Source organism: Rhinopithecus roxellana, chromosome 17, assembly GCF_007565055.1.
Source record: "Rhinopithecus roxellana isolate Shanxi Qingling chromosome 17, ASM756505v1, whole genome shotgun sequence".
Classification (NCBI taxonomy): Eukaryota; Metazoa; Chordata; class Mammalia; order Primates; family Cercopithecidae; genus Rhinopithecus; species Rhinopithecus roxellana.
The window spans coordinates 53,664,988-53,670,987 of NC_044565.1; positions in this window are offsets into that span (position 1 = coordinate 53,664,988).

The following is a 6,000-nucleotide window of genomic DNA, read 5'->3' on the forward strand; positions in this document are numbered from 1 at the left end:
TGCGCATCTGCGGGACGCGACCAACGGAGCTCAGTGGATGCTTTAGAGACCCACAGGCCAGAGAAGCCCTGGACCCCTGAGTCACTGCATGAAGGAGATAGCCCCATGATGGCTGCCTGGCCCACATCAGACTGTAACACGAGCAGCTGGTGGGTTCTCAGTGGGTTGAGTCACTGACATGTTTGTCATGGTAGCTAGAGCTGGTTACCCTAACAAATACAATCTTCGATGGGCGATTTGAATCTCTCCCTGGTTGGACTGCTGAGTGAAATGTCAGTCTTCTGATGAGTCATTTTCCGGCTCTTATTTTGGTTAAACCGCCTGTCAAATGGGGGTGTATGAGTCTGACCCGCCAATATTACTTTTTGCTTTCCACAGCAACGTCAGAAGATAAATTGAAGCAATCTGGATGATTTCAAACCCTTCGGAGGAAAGAAAGGCTATAAAGCCAAGATATCATTATCATTATTTTGGCCACCACTCTCCCGAGTACACAGATACAAATTATTAATCATCTCAACGTTGACAGAACAGAAGGATCGCTTTTGCAGTTGAAATCTGTGGATAATTTAAAGTGCCCTGTGCCCGCCTTCAGGGTGCCGCCTTCCCGCTGACTGTTGCCATTCCCTTGGGTGACATGACTTGTAGGCACTATGTGCCTTGGCAGCTGAAGGATCCAGCCCCAGGAGCCTGAGGAGTGAGTCTGCTTCGCGCGAGCTTGCTCTGTGGACGGGATTTCGTGGCACACGTTCGGGGCAGCACACCACCACCTGTCCGGATCACTTGTTAGATGTGGTTTAATTAGGCAAGGAGGGTCACTGTGGAGGAGACTGCTCTGCCTGCGTTTTGATTTGTGTGATGGTTAAAATGTTTGGAAGCTCCTTTAAGAAGCCAGGTGGTGTAGATGAAGGGGGTTGTTCGCCAGAGTTAGTTAGAAACAGCTGAGAGGCACCATGCTTGCTTTATTCAAGGCATTCCCAGGAAGCTGTGGCCTCTCAGCCCCCAGCGTGGGAGGAGAAGTGGAGACAGACATGGCTGTGGGGCGCCGGGGGGTCGGTGCTGTGGATGATGGTTCTCAGTCCTGGCTGGCCACCAGTGTTCATTCTTCATTCCCGGCCCCAGGCCTGGCCAGTCCTACCGCGGCAAAGACATCTGTCCCCTTCTCCTCCCTTTTAAACGTTTTTACTTTGATGTAATTGCAGATTCACATGTGGTTGTAAGAAATAATATAGAGAGGGCCCGTGCACTCTCTACCCAGCTTCCCTCGACAATAGCATCTTGTAAAACTACACTCTAATCTCACACCTGGGATGTTGACGTTGGTATGGACCAGCAATCTTTCAGACTTCCCTGGTTCTGCTGAGTCATGTGTTTGGATGCATTTGGTTCTGTGCAATTTTGTCTCATGGTCGGCTCCCCTCTTGTCAGGACACAGAACAGTCCCATGGATGTAGGTTGCTGGTGCGTGGTGAGGCCTCCATAAATCTTCGCTGAATGACTCTTCAGCTCCTCTTTGACGTGGAATGTGGGAGTTCTGTGCCAAATCAAAGAAGTGCTGAGGAAGGAGTTATCAGGTAGAGGACACGCTGGGGACATCCAATCAGGCCAACAGTGCTGGAAGAGTCTGGAGCAGGCGAGGTGACAATGGTGGCTGCCACATTTCTGTGCCACTGGTGCATTTCTGTATTAGAATGTGAAACAGATGAAGGTGTGTCTGTGAGTACATTTTAAAAATATTCAAAGTATGTTGAGGTGCCTAGTTCTTATATCTGTAACTGGGCTACGTTTGTTGAGTTATACTGATGGTTGGCCGAAGAGCTGGCTGAAGTATTTTCATGTTACTAGGGAGACATTTTAGTCTCTCTAGGACTTAGCGTCTGGTTGCCTCACGCCGTGAGAGTTTCTGGGCCATGTATGAGAAGCTCGTTTGATCACACCAGCGGCTGTGCTGTTCTTCAGCCCACATTGATTTAGATCAATAAACCTCAGATCCGTTCACACCAGAATAGGCGCAGAGTGTCAGCATATCCACATCAGAAAGGCTTTCAGGGGACTTTTCATCTGCACTAGACTCCCTAACTTCTGCACCTGGCTGGGTGCCTGCAGTTGGTGCTAGCTGGTGTTGGCATAGTGTTAGCGTGGTATTAGCATGCTGCTAGTGTGGTGTCCACGTGGTGTCTCCATGATGTTAGCATGGCAATAGCGTGGTGATAGCATGGAGTTAGCATGGTGTAGTGTGGTATTAGTTCATGATGTTAGCATGGTGTAGCATGGTATTAGTGTGGTGTCTGGTGTCAGCATGGTGTTAGTGTGGCATTAGCTTGGTGTCAGCATGGTGTTAGTGTGATGTTAGCATGGTGTAGTGTGATTTAGTGTGGTGTCTGCATGGTGTCTCCATGGTGTTTGCATAGTGTTAGCATGGTGTGACATGGTATTAGTGTGGTGTCTGCATGGTGTCTCCATGGTGTTTGTGTGGTGTTAACATGGTGTTAGTGCGATGTTAGCATGGTGTAGTGTGATTTAGTGTGGTGTCTGCATGGTGTCTCCATGATGTTTGCATGGTGTTAGCATGGTGTAGTTTGGTGTTAGTATGGTGTTAGCATGGTGTTCACATGGTGTAATGTGTTGTTAGTGTGATGTCTTTATGGTATTTGGATTCAGCTGTGATGTACTTGGAAGAGCCCTCACCGAGTAAGACACAGGTTCAAATCTCAGTCACATCACCTTTCCCGATACCGAAATTTCTCTGTGCCTCAGTTTCTTTCCCTATTTAACAATAGCTCCCCTTTCTTTTTTTTTTTTTTCGAGACAGAGTCTTGCTCTGTCACCCAGGCTGGAGTGCAGTGGCACAATCTTGGCTCACTGTAAGCTCCACCTACTGGGTTCACACCACTCTCCTGCCTCAGCCTCCCAAGTAGCTGGGACTATAGGTGCCCGCCACCATGCCTGGCTATTTTTTTGTATTTTTGGTAGAGACAGGATTTCACCGTGTTAGCCAGGATGGTCTCGATCTCCTGACCTCATGATCCGCCCGCCTTGGCCTCCCAAAGTGCTGGGATTACAGGCGTGAGCCACTGCGCCCAGCCTAGCTCCCCTTTCTTTATTGAGTAGGAGTAAACAAGACTTTCTGGAGGTGCCTTCACCATGCTTTGTGTATTGTTAGCAGAGTTCAACAAGTTTTTTGCTCTGCAATTGACAGAAACCAAAAGACTTTTCTGTTTCTCACTGCTAAGGCCAGTGATCGAAAGTCTGCATGGTTTCTTGGCTAGGACATGAGGGCACGAGGGGTTTGCAGAAGTGCGGCCGTCCCAGGGAGGCAGCATGTTATAGGGTCAGACCGTGGGCCTTCACAGCTGTAGGCAGCACCAGGCTGGATTCATCTCAACATGACTGTGACCAGGTGAGCCACGGATCTTCCTGCAGACAGGCGACAGACAACACGTGAGTCCCACGTGGAGGTGCAGAGCATCGTGATGGGGAAGGGGTCTGAAGAGCTGAGACACTTTCACAGATGGGGATTACTGTGTGATACAATTTTCTAAATACAAATATACAACAAAAACCTAATGTCATGCAGAGAAAACAGTTCAGAAGCAAAGCACTGTGCTCAGTTCTGCTCTTTCCTTTCCCTAAACTAAAGGACCCCACTAACCAGACCCTCCCCTCCGGCATCAGCTCCATGTCTCTTGAGTCCCCAAAGCCCTAACAGCCACTGTAGCCTTGGAGGAGCTGCTGGGGGTGCACTGACCTCACCCACCTCTTCCTGAACAGCCCCTCAGTCCAAGGCCGAAGTGCCTGTCACCAATCCTCTGTTTGACAGACTTGGCTAGATTCTGATTCAAGATGATTGACAGAGCATGGTGTTTATTTCCTCTCCCTCCTCAGGTCCCTTTAACACATGGCAGTGAAATGATGAAACAGGCGAAAACTGGTTGGAGAGGAGTCATCAGAGAAGGAACTTTAAGTGAATCTCTTGATGATGGTCCGCGGATGGATGGAGGAAGCCTCCTTGCTTATACAGAGTTGTGATCTAGGGTGGATGGGGGTGCATGTGTTGGGGGAGGGCTGTGGGGATGGAGGGAACTGCTCCTGGCATGGGTGGCGGCCTTGGTTCTGTGGGTTAATGGAACGTACTGGGGATGGTCAGCTCTGGTCACACTCACCCTGCAATCTGACGGCACCATTGCCCACTGACTGGCCCAAGTCACTCTTCTTCAAAGATTCTGAAAGGGCTGTACATCTAGGGTAGATCTAGGGCTTTTGTAGTGTTGGTGACTTAGAATAAAGATCTTCAAATTATGACATTTTGGGTCTCTGCTCACTCCCCCAAAGCAAAATTTGTCCAATGACAATCTACAAAACTCAAGTAAGCCTCATTCTTAAATGTGACTGGAAATATTTAAGATAATCCAAAATAATCAAAGAGAATAAAAATAGCCTATGAAGAAGCAATTTAGAAAAAAAATCCTCTCAATAATTAGAATTCTCAGAGAGATTTAAGGATATAATGCACCCATAAAACATGAACATGTACTTTAAGAAAAGAGCAGTTGTGCCTCATAAAAGCTCTTAGAAACCTGGCATGTGGTAACTTCTGATTTTTTTTTTTTAATCAAAAGAAAAGGGGAAATTTTCTAAAAAGTAAAACAAAGGAAGTGAAGAGGTAATGAGGCATGAAGAATCCTTCTAGGATAGACCACATTCAGCCAATAGAAATTTTAGGAAAAGGAAACAGAGAAAATGGAATAGAGGCAATTTTCGAGTAAATAGCACCAGGAAAGGTCCCCAAATTGTCAGGGCGACTCAAATGTTCACATTGAAAAAGTTGTGAACTGCTAAGATGAATTTTAAAAGATATCTTCACGTTATTGTAAAAATTCAGAACACCTAGTTTAAAAAGAGACTAAACTATTACTTAAAGAAAAAAATAATAATTCAACTACAAAGAAATACAAATCAGACTGTGAGCCGAGATGCCATGATTATTAACTCTCTTCTGAGTCTAACCACCCAGCACATCTACCCGGCTTCAAGCTGGCAGTGGGGATTGTCTGCACAGAGTCCTGCGATGTGAACCGTCTGTGGGTCTCTCAGCCGTGGATACCAGCGCCTGTTCTGGTGGAGGTGGCAGGGGGGTGAAATGGACTCTGTGAAGGTTCTTAGTTTGGTGGTTTAATGTTCTATTTTTGTGCTGGTTGGCCTCCTGATGGGAGGTGGTGCTTTCCAGAGAGCATCAACTGGGGTAGTATGGGGAGGAACAGGTGGTGGGCGGAGCCCCAGAACTCCCAAGAGTATATGCTCTTTGTGTTCAGGTACCAGAGTGGATAGGGAAGACCCATCAGGTCGCCATGTCTGAGCTCAGACTCTCCTTGGGTGGGTCTTGCTGTGGCTGCTGTGGGGGATGGGGATGAGGTTCCCAGGTCAATGGAGCTGTAAATCTAGGAGGATTATGGCTGCCTCTGCTGAGTCATGGAGGTTGTCAGGGAAGTGGGGGAGAGCCAGCAGTTACAGACCTCATCCAACTCCCATGCAATCTGAAGGGCTGGTCTGACTCCCACTGTGGCCCCACTAACAGCACCGAGTCTGTTTCCAGGCAGTGGGCAAGCAGGGCTGAGAACTTGCCCTAGACTACCCACCACCCGCTAGCTGCAAAAGCAATTAGGGCTGTCATTCTTCCCCCGCCTGTGGAGTCTGCACACCCGTATTCTCACCCTCCCCTGAGTTCTGGCCAGGAGGCTTCTCTCCTGGTTCAAATTGTTATAAAGTTTGGGTGGAGAATTCCTTCTCCCTGTTGCATTTCCCCCACCCTGCACCTCCGGTCACCCTGCCAGAGGATTCCGGTGCTGCCAGGCAGGAATGGGCTGCTTGGGGACCCAGTGAGCTCCCAGGGCCTTTCCCGCTGCTTCCTCTACCCCTGTATTTTGCTCTGCTCTCTAAATGGACTCAGCTCCAGGTAAGGTTGGAAACTTCTCTCAAAAACTAGATCTTCAGTTTCCCCAG